Source organism: Lathyrus oleraceus, chromosome 1 (assembly GCF_024323335.1).
Source record: "Lathyrus oleraceus cultivar Zhongwan6 chromosome 1, CAAS_Psat_ZW6_1.0, whole genome shotgun sequence".
In the NCBI taxonomy this organism is placed as follows: domain Eukaryota; kingdom Viridiplantae; phylum Streptophyta; class Magnoliopsida; order Fabales; family Fabaceae; genus Lathyrus; species Lathyrus oleraceus.
The window spans coordinates 117,888,581-117,905,465 of NC_066579.1; positions in this window are offsets into that span (position 1 = coordinate 117,888,581).

The following is a 16,885-nucleotide window of genomic DNA, read 5'->3' on the forward strand; positions in this document are numbered from 1 at the left end:
GAATAGTCAATGCAAGTATTTCCCCCTTAAGGTACGAGACGATGAAGATGTTGAATACATGTTTGTTAGTCATGAACATTCAGGCTGCAACTGTATTGAGTTGTACATTACTCTTTAACCATGTATACCATCTCAACGGTCTCAACTAATCAGTCAGGATGAATCTGGTGAATTTGATCCACAATGGTCAGATGACGTCAACCCAGAAGCAGAAGCAGAAGTGGACGTCATTGATGAAGAAGAAGAGGAGACCGAGATACAGGTTGATCACATGCCGAACAACGACGATGAAGATGATGATCAACCACCACCAATACCTCCTAGTCATGTCTATAACCCGCCTCAACATATGACAAATATGGATCTGCACGATGATGAAACATCCAATAGTGTTTTCTATAATCCGTATCCGAGATCAGAAGGAGAATTAAAGGTGGGAGACATGTTTCGTATCAAAGAAGAATGTGTTCTGGCTATCAAAAAATTCCACATGAACAACTCTGCTGATTTTACAGTGAAACACACTAATTCTAGAAGGTATGTTATCGAATGTCGTAACATGCTTTGTAAGTTTCGTTTGGCTGCGTCTTACAAGAAGAAAAACGACTCTTGGGAGATCGCTTCAATAGACCCACCTCACAGTTGCATTACAACTAACGTTGAACAAGATCACTGTAAACTAAGCGCAACGATGACATGTCAAGACATTCTGCCGTTGGTTAATAAAGACCCATCAGTGAAGGTGAGTATAATTATATCCCATATCAGAACAACATATAATTATACTCCATCTTACAAGAAAGCCTGGATTGCGAGGACAAAGGCTGTTGAATAAGTTTTCGGCAACTCGGAGGATTCATACAAGGAATTGCCACAGTTTTTATGGGCACTAAAAACATATGTCCCAAGAACTGTGGCAATTATGGAGACATTGCCAGCGATGATGCCAGACGGAACCTGTGCTATAGGTAATAGAATCTTTCATCGTCTCTTTTGGGAATTTGACCCGTGCATCAAAGGTTTCACATTCTGCAAACCTATTATTCAAATTGATGGCACTTGGTTATATGGAAAATACAAGGGTACTTTGCTCATGGCGGTTGCACAAGACAGCAACAACAATGTCTTTCCCATTGCCTTTGCTCTTGTTGAAGGTGAAACGGCTGGTGGATAGGGTTTCTTTCTTCGACATCTCAGAACGCATGTGGCTCCACAAGCCAATCTCTGTTTGATTTCTGATAGACATGCTGCCATTGAGAGTGCTTACAACAACCATATCAACAGATGGCATGATCCTCCTTCTACCCATGTCTATTGCATCAGACACATTGCACAAAACTTCATGTGAGCTATAAAAGATAAGAATTTTCGCAAGAAGGTGGTGAATGCTGGGTATGCTCTAACTCAGCCGTCATTTCAATATTATCGTGATGAAATTAGACTGTCTAATGAGGACGTAGGGAGATGGCTAAATAACATACCAGTAGAGCAGTGGACAATGGCATTTGACAGAGGTTGTCGATGGGGCCACACGACAACAAACCTTGTGGAATGCATGAACGGGGTATTCAAAGGAATTCGAAATCTGCCGATAACCGCCTTGGTAAGATCAACCTATTATAGGTTGGCTTCTACGTTCGCAACCAGAGGTGAAAGATGGAGTGCGGTGTTAATGTCTGGGCAAGTATTCAGTGAGTGTTGCATGAAGGTCATGAAAGAGGAGAGCATCAAAGCTAGCACACACGCTGTAACAGTCTTTGACCGTCATAGGCAAAATTTCAGCGTCCAGGAAACAATGGACCACAACGAGGGGAGACCAAATTTAGCCTACGCTGTTAGACTAAACAGAAGTTGGTGAGATTGTGGAAAATTTCAGGCCTTCCGCATACCTTGCTCCCATGTCATTGCAGCATGCGCTTATACTCGTCAAGATGCTTACAACCATTTATCTGATGTGTACAAGCCGACACCGTCATGAATGTATATAATCAAAGCTTCTCGGTACTACCAATGGAGGATTACTGGCCTCCGTATGAAGGTGATATTGTTTGGCATAATGAAGAGATGCGTAGAAAGAAAAAAGGAAGGCCAAACAACACACGTATCAGAACAGAGATGGATTCCACAGATAAAATGATAAGATTATGTAGTATCTGTCGTCAACCAGGACACAACAAGAACAACTGTCCCAATCGAGGAGCATCATCCAGGTCTTAAGCTTTTTGTAACATTGTATTTCTGTAACCTTCAATCATTATATATCATTAAGTTTTTGTTACAACGAGGTTCACAACAAACATCAGTATAAAATAAGCTATCTGAAAACAGAAATATTTCTAACTGATTACAACAATCAAATTGATGTCGTCTCGACTGAACATCATTTCCCTAACATCCTTATCAGTCTTCATTCGTACCCAACCAAAGATACTGTCAAGTCTCTCAATACTTCTAATTTTTTCCCCTACTGGTATTTTCCCATCTAACCAATGAACCAGCTCCCTCTTCAGTTGATCGAACGTAGTGATGTTCCAGAACAACATCAGCATCTGAGATTTGTCTCTCGCATAAATCACCTTACCGTATCGGCGACGAACACGAAACATGATTGCCAAATGATTGTATGAGATGTGGAATAATTACTCACACAACGCATCTATTTATAACACAAAAATAGCATTTTAGGAGGAGTCTCCAATTGAATTGGCGCCTCCTCTTAAACCCTACACAAGGGCGCCAATTGGATTGGCTAGGACACCTGCCCTAGCCAATCCAATTGGCGCCTCCATTCAATTTTTAAGAGGAGTCTCCAATTCAATTGATGACTCCTCCTAAAAGTGGGGTAGTTTGGGATTTTTTTTGAAACCAGGGGTATTTTGGGAATTTCCTTGAAAAAGTGGGTTATTTTCGTAAAAATTTCTGAATTGGTGAAAAAAGAGAAAGAGTTAACATATAAGATGCAAGAAAAATCTTTTGCTTTATCCATCACAAAGTATGAGATTGGAAGTGGAAATTGAACTTGAACACGAAAGTATTTTGTCAAATAGCGACAACTTACAAATCATCATCAAAGTAGGTAAACATTTAAATTTTCTAAAATCTTATTTTTCCAAGAATTTTCCTTTAGGACAAGGAAAAGTTCAACTTTGAGGTTGTGATTATAGCCTATCATACTAGGTTTTTAGCACCTAAATTTTCTATTTTTGAATACTTCAATTATTAACGTGATTTCATTTTTTAGGTTTTAATAAAGAAACCGAAGATTCGCTGAAAAGATCAAACTATGTGGAAACCATCCTAACCAGAAAAATTTCATAAAGTCTTACTATGAAAGTTACGATGAAGAAGCAAATAGAGGGATGGAACAGGAAGAACATACAAAAATCTAATAAAACTACAAAAGACATGCAAAGAGCAGTGCAATTTAACTTTAAATGGTCAAAGTGACACGAAGTACAAATACAATTCTAAGATCAAACTACACTGCACCCAAAGCAAAGTGTCGTGATCCCAACTCTCTACCAAGACATGCAAATATTTTAAATGATCAATTGTGACACGTCTAAGACATGACTCAACACGGTTGCATGAATTCAAATTTTTTATTACAAAGAGAAAATCGTGTTTAGTCAATAAGTTTCTAAATTTAGAGAGTCTAAGGTGTTTTTCTGAGATAAAGAAAGGTGAAACTGAAGGCGCTATCATTAGAAGCTTGTTCTTCATTATTGTAAGTATTTATATTTACTTTTCAATTGTAAAGCCCACGAATTCACTTAGATTAGCTTCCCTCTAGATGATTCTACCTTAAACATGTGATTACATGTAATTCTATGTGACTGCTTTAGTAATGATTTTTTTTGATTTTAATTATATAGTTTCATTTGAACTTAATATTTTCTCTTGCCTATGGAATTGAGAGAATTGATCTAGAGGAAAATGAGACTCAATGTAAAATTGTTCATCTGATTGATAGAATTATGAGATTGTAATGATCATTTTCTTTGTGGTTATTGTTGGCACAATTACTGCTAAATTGATTTTTACTTCAACAAAATAACACCGCTGCCGGAGATTATTGATCACTTCAGCAAGATAATAATAAGAGATTTAATTGAAATTTCAGTGCATTTTAAATTATGTTTTAATTTTTTGTTTTCTGTTATTTAAATTTTTTATGAATGGGTACTGAAGATATCACCTTGTTTAGTTTATATATGTAGTGCAGGGTCAAGAGGTTTGCAGTTTGATAAAAATAGAGAGAATCAACAAGAGGCAGCATCGAAGATTCACAAAGGGAAGGCAACGTAACATGTGTTGTAAATTATTAACAATTAATAATATTGAGTGTGTTCCAAAATGACAAGAAAAATATTCAAGTGAAGATTAGTTTTTGAATTCAAAAATAGGCAACACTTGTGAAGTGTTGCAGTAGGTTTGAATTAAAAAATAGACAATGCTTGTGAAGTTTTGCAGTAAGTTCGAATTTGGAAATAGGCAACACTTCGTGAAGTATTGCAGAATGCGAAACATTATAACCTTTGAAAAACTGTTGCTATAGGCGAAACAATGCAATATTTGGTAAAAGTGTTGTTGTAGGCAAAACAGTGCAAAATCAAGATCCAAAATTAAATTTTACTTATAGTTGGCATCAAAGTAAATGATTACCGATATTATAATTTTTTGATAATTATTAATTAATTGAGATGCATAATAATTAATAAGAAATAGTCATAAATATTTGATTATTCACAGTATATCAATTAATTATATTTTATAGTAAGTAATTATTTAACATACTTTATGGTATTCATATAATTTTCATTTTAAATAGAAAAACTAGATAATGTGCAATACATATTAGATACAGCAATACCATCATTCCATTCTATGTGAAAATAATTATGTAAAAAAACATATACACTAATTTGATTCAACATTATTGCAACATATTTGAATTATTTTCTAACGCTTTGTAACAATAATTCATATATATAATTGAAAATAATTTTTTTACATATATTTCAATAATAGTATTTCAAACAATAACATATATAATTATTGAATTATTTCTTTCTCTATTCATTTATGATTTACGATATAATATATATGCATTAAATATGTATTATTCTAACTTTAATGAATCAATAATATATATGATTGTTTTGTTTGGTTGTTAATTGTGGTTCCCGTAGTTTACATTACTTTGGTTCTACAGTATAATATATGAATCATTCAAACATATGGATTACATATGTTAGTGTTCAAGACACAAGTATTTTAAAAAACTTTAAAAATACTCTTATATTCTTATATTATGTAGAAGTCAAATATAATATGAAATGCATACACGTATATATGTTACATATTTCATACAATTAAAAGGTTCAAAATTCTACTCATATCTATTATATAAGAAAATTAGATGTTATGGAAAAACCACTTTTGCCCTTATCTATAAAAATGCCACTACATCATTGTAGGAGCTTTTCATGTCTAAATAATGCTTTATCTAACTATCCACCAATTTCTAATGACATAATCATATTGGTATTACCAATTAGTTTCAAATTGTACACATATATGATGGTGTTATGGAATTATTGTTTCAAACCAACTAGATATGTTGTACTGTTAACTGATTTCAGGTTCCAATGCAAAATTCATTCACTACTACTCATGCCCTTTTTCAGTCTCACTCTGTCAAAAGAAAATGTGACGGGGGTGAAACCATATTCACTTCTTCTCTCTTCTGTCTCTCTCCAGTAGTGATACAAGAAGAACTCTTTCCATTTTTCTGCTTCATTCACCTGATTCTGAGATTTCGAAGGTAAGTAAATGGTGTACTGGGTTTCAAACCACCATATGCATTTTCTTCTTCCACTGAAAAAAATTCTTCTACTGGGTTTTGAAACAACATTTCTGTTTTATTATTCGTATGAAATAATACCAACAACTTTGTACCACCATATGCGTTTTCACTTGAAATATCTTTAATGAACTTTATGTATTTCTTTTTAGATTTCATTCTTGTGAAGTATCTCAAAGTAAAAAAGTTGCTGATTTTCTTGTTGTATTGTTTATGAAATAAAAGGTTTTTCTACCGAACAACTTTAAAGGTTATGTTTAAATTGCTGATGGCATTGTTTTGTAGTATATGATAAAAAGTGTTTAAGTTGAAGTTTGGATCCCCTCCCTGTATACTTAACTAAATTTGAAGTTAAAAAGTTGCAAATTTTGTAGTTGCATAATGTTTGAAATAAGTTGTTTATCTACAGAATAACTTAGACGGTTGTGTTTAAAATGCTGATGTTATTGTTTTGTAGTATATCATACAGAGTGTTTAAGTTGAAGTTGTATTTGTGAAACTAATGACCAGACTGAAAAATGCAGGCTGCAAGTAATGGCAAGGCCATTTGAGAAAATAGTTGATATTAATGAGATAAAAGAGTTATGGAAAGTTGCAGTAAAAGTACACCACAAATGGACTGTAATTTCTAACAACAAAGAGCACATTGAGCTTATATTCGTCGATGCAGAAGTAAGTGTAAAATTGGTATTTCAATTTAACTATATTTTGGTAATGGCCAAAATGAAACTAATGTTACGAATATATTTGTAGGGCATAGATGTTCATGTAATAGTACCAACAACTTTGAAAGCAATGTTTGATTCAATTTTGTTGGTTAACAACACTTATACTATGACGAATTTCCTGCCTCAAAGTAATGATCTTATGTTCAAAACCTCAGAACATCCTTATGTTATAAGGTTTACATCTGGAACTTGTGTCTCTGATATCAACAAACATGTAATACCTGGGAAAAAGTTGAACTTCAAGCCATTTGCTGAGATTATTTATGGGAACTGGAAGAGTGATTTATTAGTTGGTACGATTTTTTTTGGTTATTTTCTTTTCAGCTTTAACTTGTACCTTATATTAATATAACCATTATGAATGCCCCATATATGTTGTTTATTCATAAATTCTTTATTGTTAGATGTTATTGAACTGGTAGAAAAGATTTGATATATGCAAATGAGTGCTGGCAGCAAGAAGCAACAAGTGAACCTAATTCTAAAAGAACATGTGTAAATGTTCTGGCTTTTAATTCATTGTTATGGCAGTTTTTATATTTCGACTTTAAATACCATTCTTATAGTACTATATAATTTGTTAAACGAATCATTGAAATTGTGCAGGAATGACACATTGAACTGTACTCTTTGGGAGACATATGCTGTGAAATTCATGAACTACGTTCAAATGAACAAAGACGGTGGTCCGATAATCATAATGTTACAATATGCGAAAGTTAAAGCCGGAGGTATATTTATTATTCTTATTGATTTAATAACATTAAATCAAATAACATTATGAAATTCTTACTTATAAGCATTTGTTTTTAAATAGGCAAGTATCCGTTTTCAGTATCGAACACCTACAACATAACTAATTTGCTAATTAACGAAGACGTCCCAGATATAGTTGAATTTCGAAATAGGTAATATGTTATATGTAGCCGCTTAATTGGATGTATTTTTTTGTTGTTGTTTGGTTTGAAAGGCTATCATTAGACAACATCATGAAAATTCTATTGTTTGGTTTGAAAGGCTACCAAAGGACAACAACATTGGAAGTTCAAGTCAACTGATGACTACACAATCTAACTTGTGGTCACAAAACTCATTTGGATCTCAAATGACTTCATATGATAAGTTCATGTCAAATGCTACGCCTCTCTATCCGCGAGATAATAAACCTTCTTGATGTATGTTTTTTAAAATACTTCCATAATTATTATTAGTTTCTGCCATTAACTCATCTATCACATGCACCAGTTGTCATGGTGTGTTACCGTAGCAACCACAAAGAAACTGAAAGCAACTAGAAATGGTTGGTATTACCTGGCATGCTGTAAATGTCCAAGAGTAGCAAACGGAGCGTCTCCTCCATATACATGTTCTGATGGACATTCAACCGAGACCAGAATTTTTTAGGTATTTCATTTTCAGTATATCAAATTAATATGATGTTTGATGCAAATATGAATAGACAGGTTGTAGCATTATAGGTACAAAATCAAGGTTGAAGTAGTTGATAATGGAATTTCAACCATTTTTGTCTTTTGGGATCGTGGGTGTAATGAATTGTTGGAAATATCTGCATCTCAACTCCACTAAACAATGCTTCAGATTTGTTTAAATTGTTCTAGTATTTTGATTTTTCAATTCATTACATATCCGATACATATTTATATGGTTTTGATTTAAACTAGGATGGTATTAGTGATCCAGTTGAATTTCCATTGGTCCTTGATAATTTAATGGGGCATGAATTTGCATTCAAAGTTAAATGGCAACCAAGGTGGAAAAATGCAAGTGTCATGGCATTCGTACGAGACAAAGAAACCATTCATAAATTACTAGCGCAATGGGAAGTTTGTAAGGTATATCACAATTTCCTGTATGTTGGTTTTATTGTAGATCGACCTATTTCAAATATAATCCAATATGTTTATTTTACATCAGCCTACTACCAATGAAGTTAAACTCTTTGATGATTAACTTAACCAGGTATATAAATATCTTGGTACAAAGTCTTTGTTGTTTCAGTATTTGTTATCCCCTATTTTGTAAAAGACATGGCATTTCTATGTTTTTAGATAAGGGAAAGTGTTGATAAAGCAATGCTGGATGAGGAATGGAATATCATAAATGTAACAACAACGTCATATTATTAATATGCACTTATGTATATATCTGCAATCACATCTATCTATATTAATGTGTTGTTTTACAGGAATTGGAAATCACATCTAAATTGAATTCACAACTTTTGCCTTCTGATCCATCTGCAGTCATAGTTGAATTCACATCTTTAACAATACTTTGTTATGACATGTGACATATATATATATATATATATATATATATATATATATATATATATATATATATATATATATATATATATATATATATATATATATATATATATATATATATATATATATATTATTACGATGTTAATATATTAAGTTGATTCATTAATGTTTATCTTTAATTATATTTGGAACTATACAACCCCTGAAAAAGCAAAGGCAAAAACATCACCACCAGTAACTCCAATCAATGAAATAGTTATGTCAACAACACCACCACCAATTACTCCAATCAATTTTGGGAAAAGGCTTGCAGTCCATGCTTCAAGCTATTCTTCCACTTTGAAAGAACTTCCTGAAGGAGAACAATCTACAACTAGGCTACGTCACAAGCATGTGAAGATAGAGAAGAAATAACTAATGTTCTGATGTCCCTATGATTTACAATGTCTATGTGTGTTATTTCAATGTTTTGATGTCCCTATGATTTACAATGTCTATGTGAAGATAGAGAAGAAATAAGTAATGTTCTGATGTCCCTATGATTTACAATGTCTATGTGTGTTATTTCATATGGTTGTATTATGTATGAAGATCTGATCCCTATATTATTTCCCTAATGATGTCGACTTTGATATTAATATATGAGGTGATCACATTTATTAAATATTTTTCAACAGACTCTTACAAATATCCATACCCAAATATGTTAATAAAGGCCTTAAGAAATCTAAATACATGTTGCATGTGTACTTCATATGGTACTCATAATTTCATATATATGGTAATCTTTAAACCATTCTGGTTACCAACATATATGACTCATTATCTAGGTTGTTAAAAATGAACCTCATAATATTTGTGCTCCATCACTTGATCCTACCAACTTGTGAAATCTTGATATATAGAAATCCTACTATTATACCAATATACTTTGTAATTAACGTACTTACAATATTTGTATATTCATGAAAAATTTATGTTTCCAAAGCATTTTCACACGGAAGGAAGTTAAAAATAAATATATAGTTACAAAGTAACTAAAGATATTGTGATACACTGCATTATGGTGAAAAGAAACTTTTGGTAAATTACATATACATCTACATATTAAAGGAGACTTATACATCTACAAAACCTCTTGGGGAGTTGTGAGTTTCATTAAATGACTGCATAAAAAGTTGTAACTTCCTACCCAATAGCAGGTGTAACTGTGCACGCAACTTAAGTGTCATTACTCTACTCATTACTACTAATATTCTTTTCCTTTCTACACGGTACCATTACCAATTCTGCATGTAGGTTTAGCTAGATGAAACATGTGACTATATAACATTAATATCTAACGTCTTCGATATCATGTAGGGAAAAAACTGTAAAAGCATAAGTCCTTGTCACAGCCGGATTTGGAAAAAAAATCATTTGACTTTCTCTGAAGGGTTTCAACGTCTAAGGGGAAGAAAGTTTTGTCTAATGAGATTTTAAGGGGGAGGTTTGGGATTTTTTGTTTGCATCTTCATAATCATTTTGTTTAATTATTTATCTATTTATGTATGTGTTATATATGGTATTTGCAGTTCCATATCTCAAATTGAAAATGAATTGACATGGAGAAGAAAGAGGTTTGATGAGATATATATCCAGTTTGAGGAGCTTCATAACAGTTGTAGCGTCAAAGACAAGAATACTAGATTACTAATTATGGAATCATCAGTAAATCTTGTAAATGGGCCAAAAGGAAAACCTGTTGCTGAAGTTGAGGACACAGTAGTTGATGATCAGGTGAATTTGAAGGGTCTCATGCAAGGATGTAAAGAAGGTTAATTAAAGAATCTAGAGGGAAAACAAGTTGATTTCGATGAAGAATGCGGTAAGGGAAAAGTGTTGATGGTAACATTGACAGGACTACAATTGATGCAGCACCATCACATATCTCGATTTCAACTGCAAGTGACAGGTAATTCTTGAAGCTTTATTAATACGTAGAAGGTAGTTTACCTGTTTGTGGAAGAAGTTGAGTCTGGATAAGTATTGTTTGATTAAATGTATTATCAATGTAATAAGTGGTTAGTATCATCCTTTTAATTATCATTTGATCTGAAAAAGTCTTGATAATAAGATTTATCATTTTTACGAAATGAATTTTGTGAATAAATATTAGAAAAATACATTATAAATGTTATAAGTATAACAAATGAAGGAATTATTTGTAAATAGTGGTCCAGTGTTTGTTAGAAGACATTTCATGGATGTTTTGCAAATGCAGTTCTGATGAAAACAAAATTGGTGATGAGTCCATTGATGAAGACCTATATAACCGGCCTAGGTTTGTAGTTTAGAAGAAGGAAATCAAAGATGGAAAGGTTGTTCAAAGAAACGTACTTGTAAGTTAAATGATTATATCCTTAAATACTGATATATCAAGATGTTTGTACTGTGATATATCTATATAAACATATGAATATACATATGTGTGATACAATTAATGTTATTGCGCAACAAATTCCCCAATCAGTCATTAAAGAATGTTCCTTATCTGGACAAAGCAACATAGAACTGATGGATGCTGATACTATGGAGTCCTATGAATGTGAAGTTCATACTTCAGAAAGGAAATATTGCATTGAAATGTTTATAGGGTGTGGTTGGTACGACTATGCCAAGAAGAAAGGCCCTAAGAAAGGTGACACGATCGGTTTCAGCATTCACCACCCACTAGGACGATGAATCGTTGCTAGCGTGTTGAACCGTTGATCTCGGTTATCAAATTGGGCGTAAGGTCAATGATGATGGTGTGAAGTCACTACAGTAAGTTCTAAGTTGGTTGTCTAATTATAAGTTTGGTTTGTGCAAATTGTGTTGTGATATGTACTATGATTCCCGCTATGGTTAATATTTTGGATAATGTAATATGAATGTTTGGATTTCGGTCGATTTTTTTAGAGGATGTTGTATTCACTCCAGCATATGTCATTTGATTAGTGTCATACCCCAAAAATTACCCATCATTTTTCCTAAAAATAAAAAAAATAAAAAAAAAAGAGAATTTTTTTTAATTAATTAATTAATTAATTAATTAATTAATTAATTAATTAATTAAATAATTAAAATAAATAAATAAATAAAATATAACAAATTATTTTGGACTTGGGTCTCCCTCATTCCAAGCCCATTACCCACGAAATTAGTCTATAAATACTGAAGTTTCAGTAGGGGGAGTCAGACTTGGAGTTACACTGGGAGATTCACTGAAAAAAAAGAGGAGGAGAACAGAGAAGAACGAATAGAAGTTTTGGCATAGGAACCCTGCCTACCCGGAGAATTCAGAGTAAAGAAACCCTGAAGGCAGCCCATCTGCACCGAAGCCATCGCCGTCCAATTCCCGCTGCCTAACTTATTCCGATACTACAAGTGGTCAATCCCTTCAACCTTGAATTGGCAAACAGGTTTGCGTATCTCTATTGTTTATACTTTCAATTGGCCATATCTACATATATAATGCATCATGATTAAATGTTGATATATAATTTGCTTTCGTATGGGAATTTAAATATGCCTGAATACCCTGAATGTTTGATCATGTTATTCCTGTGATAAAATGCCATAAAATTCAAAGTTCCTAACGTGAGGCTGTTTTCAAATTCAAAATCCGTGGCCGCTCGCTAACACCTCGCTAGGCGAGCCTGGGGCGAGTATTCGCATGGCCTTCGCTAGGCGAGGCAGAGGCGAACGAGACAGTAGCTGACTTTTCTATTCTGTTTTTTTTTTATGTTTTATCATAGCCATGCATTATTCATCCTATCCTATTTATTGTTGTGATATTTCTCCGGTGTAATCTTCGATTGCACCCTGATTTGGTGTTCTGACATGTTTCTTTTTTTTGAGTTTCGTAAAGGTTCACATATCCCAGGAAAAGGTTATTGGCTAGGTATTCCACTTTATTTGTGGGATACCCTTGTGGAGTTTCACCCTAAATTAATTTTTAATGTATTAATTTCTAATGTATTAATTTTTTAATATATTATTTTTAATAATTTTAATGTGGAGTTTCATCCTAATTATATAATTAATTGTAAAACTTTGCCTTTGAATAAGTGATCTTGGACCTCTCTTTGTTGCCTTACGATTACGATATTACGGTCATGTCCCGCGAACGTGGGGATACCCTTAGCAAAGACCCTTCGGTTAAATCATCATAAAATAAATTATAGTCCCTCGGATGTTGCCTTCGAATATACAACTTTGTCCCTCGATGACCCTCCGATGTTGCCTACGGTTAAAAGATGATAGTCCCTTCGAATGCTAAGGTATCCTCGTAACTGTTGCCTTCAATGACCAATCGATGACCCTACGATGACCCTTTTACATCCAAAGGATAAAACTACTTATTTCTCAATAATAAGGACAGTTTTACCCTCATAAGGATAGGAAATACTCATAAAGACCTTGGGTCGGTATAACTCTTAATTGCTGGCTCACAACCTAAAACATTTTTTCACACCTCACACCTTTCAAAATACCTTCAGAAAATCACCACTTGGTATACATTCATACTAGAATCATTACCGAGTTATATTTTTCTAAACAATTTTCAAAACTAAACGAGATAATCACTTTGTATACATTCATACAAGAATCATTACAAAGTTAAATTCTCTTTTCAAAACAATTTTTCTAAACAATTCACAAACACTTTTTTTTTAGACAAAAATAATATAAGTGATCGAGCAATTAAGAGCCCATGGATAACCATGGATACAAAGGGTGCTAACACCTTCCCTTTGTATAATGTACCTCCCGAACCCAAAATCTAAATTAAGGTTTTTCCTGTTCTTTTCCACCTTTCCTTATTGGATAAAAGAAAAGTCGGTGGCGACTCTTGCTAACCGCGACATTGCGATTAAAACCACAAAAAAAGTCCAGTTCACCGTATGACAGAACTGGCGACTCTGCTGGGGACCCGGAATATTTAAAAAGAGAGGTTACCTTAAAAACAAGATCACTTATTCAATTTGTCTGATTTATTTTTAAGGGATTGCTTGGGTATGTTATGCTTGAGTGAAAGATCCTACACCCGGATCTAGTGTACCTTAGGTAAGTAGCAAGAGATCATCGCGACTGTCCGGCGTATACTGGAATGGTCAAAATGATGGCTACGGTTAATGTGGCACTTTGGATGTCCTGATGTTCCTCATGTTAGTTGAGGAAATATTTGGCATTCGCGTGGTGTCATAAAAGCATTAACCAGACCTTTAGAACCCTAATTGACTCATCCTGGCCATTAGAAAGTAGTGAGATAACTGGCTTCGGTTCCGACTGGAGTTGGTTGAGACTCGATACTACACTCTTTGAGATTGGACTTTAGGGAAGCTTCGGTCAACCACTTGGTGTTGCACTGAAGTGGACTTAAGGAAAGGTCAATGATTTGAGATCCTTCTAGAACCCGGTTACTATTCTAAGACAGGTTGAACCAACCAAACTTCAGTGGGGAGGGTATTTACCTATGGAACTCACGCAAGCCTTAAAACCTAGGAATGATTGTTGTGTGACTTGCTTGTGCTTGTTATTTATCTAACAACATGACATCATAACAACATAACATCATAACATCATGGCATTGTACTAACCATTTCAAGGATTTAGGGATTTAACTCTGCTAAAAAAAAAAAAAAAAAAAACAAAAACAAAAGCAAAAACAAAAGAGAAAAGAAAAAAAAAGCTCTTTTTGTTAGTTTATGCAAAGTTAAATCCCGAAAGTCCTTGAAAACATTTCATACATTGCATTGCATCGCATAACAGGTATTCTAAAGGATCAGTGTTCTCACGATTTTCCTATCAAACAGATTCCAGCAGATTCAAACAGATTGAACAATGGCTCTCGAACAAACTGTCAAAGATCTCCAGGCCCAGAATGCTCAATTCCAGGAAATGATGCTGAGCTTATCTAAGGGGCAGGAAGAACTGAAAGCTCTTTTGATGGAGAAGAAGAAGGACCAGAAACCTGTGGGTTACATCAACCCGGGGAGAAGGCTTAAGGGACAGGTTACAGGAGTCAAGATTAGAATTCCGAAGGATTCAGAAGAAGAGACCGAGAATGATTCGGAAGATGAGAATCCTAATCTCGTCAATTCTGAGGACGACGATGAAGATTATGAACATGAACAGTACTCTCCGAAGGATGATAAGTACAAGTTGCTGGAAGAACGTATGCTAGCTATGGAGGGGCAGAAAGTGCCCGGTCTGGATTTCGAAAACTTGGGTCTGGTCTCTGATGTGGTCATTCCCCGCAAATTCAAGGTTCCCATTTTCACTAAGTATGATGGTGCCTCTTGTCCTCAGATGCATCTAAGGGCTTATGTGAGAAAGATTCAGCCGCACACTACTGATAAGAAACTGTGGATCCATTTCTTCCAAGAGAGTCTGTCTGGCACACAGTTAGAGTGGTATTATCAGCTTGAGAGCTCTAACATCCGCACATGGACTGATTTAGCAACAGCTTTCTACAAGCACTACCAGTATAATTCTGAGTTAGCGCCTACTCGGCTACAGCTACAAAATATGACTATGGGCTCTAAAGAAAGTTTCAAAGAATATGCTCAAAAGTGGAGAGATTTGGCTGGCAGAGTCAAACCCCCTATGACTGATCGAGAGTTAGTGGACATGTTCATGGGTACACTGACTGGCCCATTCTACAGCCATCTACTGGGAAGTTCCTCGTCAGGTTTCACTGAACTTATCTTGACAGGTGAACGGGTTGAAAGCGGCATTCGAAGTGGAAAGATACAGGCAGCTACTTCTGCAAGCACCAAAAAGTCCTATCAGGGAAAGAATGAATCAAATGCTGTGTACAGTGAGAGGAAGCATAACAAGAAGAATCGTGACCATACTGTTGGGGCAGTTACAATTGCCGCACCGCCATCTCAGAACTTCCAACACAGACAAGACAGGTCGAGAAGACAGTTTACCAAGATCAATATGACTTTAACCCAAGCACTGCAGAGTATGTTAAAGGCCAATTTGATTACCCTCAGAGGCCCTCCTGCAAATCCCAACACTACTTCTCCTCGTTATAATCCCAACGCCAGGTGTGCCTATCACTCCGATAGCCCCGGGCATGATACGAATGATTGCTGGTTGTTGAAGAACAAGATTCAGGATATGATCGACGCTGGAGAAATTGAATTTGATCCTCCGGCGACCCCCAATGTCATCACAGCACCTATGCCTAATCATGACCAGAATGTTAATGTTGTGGACGACAATTCTCACGTTACTGGCGTTGCTGATTTAGCATCTCCTCTCCTGATCGTTAAGAAGAATTTATTGCAAGCTGGTTTATTTCCAGGTTGTGCTGAAGATTGCGATCTCTGTGTACTCCGACCCAATGATTGTTTGAAGTTGCAGAACGGCATTCAACGGCTGATGGATGATCGTACAATTCTATTTGAAAGGGTTCCTAAGGTGGACAACTCTATTGAAGAGGTATCTGTGATTACTAGGTCCAAAGCTCCAGTGAAGATTACCGCTACTAGAGTGCCTGTGAAGATTACCGCTGAGCCCAAAGTGGCTCCCCTGATTATTACCGCACCTGGCCCCGTGCCATATTCCTCCAGCAAAGCTATTCCGTGGAACTATGGAGGCGACGTTTACATCCATGGCATAAAGCAAGTTGGTAGTTCTGCTAATCCTAATGATATTGTGGGGACTAGTAAAGTTACTCGAAGTGGAAGGATCTACTCCCCAGAAATCTCACCTCCCGCTCCCGAAATTCGAGGAAAAAGACCAGTCAATCCTCCTCAGTCAGAGACATCGGTCGAAGTTACTTCTGAAGATGTTGCCAAACAGGAAATGGAAGAGATGCTGAAAATCATCCGTAAGAGCGATTTTGATGTAGTGGAACAATTGGGGCATACTCCGTCTAAAATCTCAATGTTGTCCTTGTTATTATCCTCTGAATCCCATGCCAATGCATTGATGAAATTCTTGAAGACCGCTCATGTGCC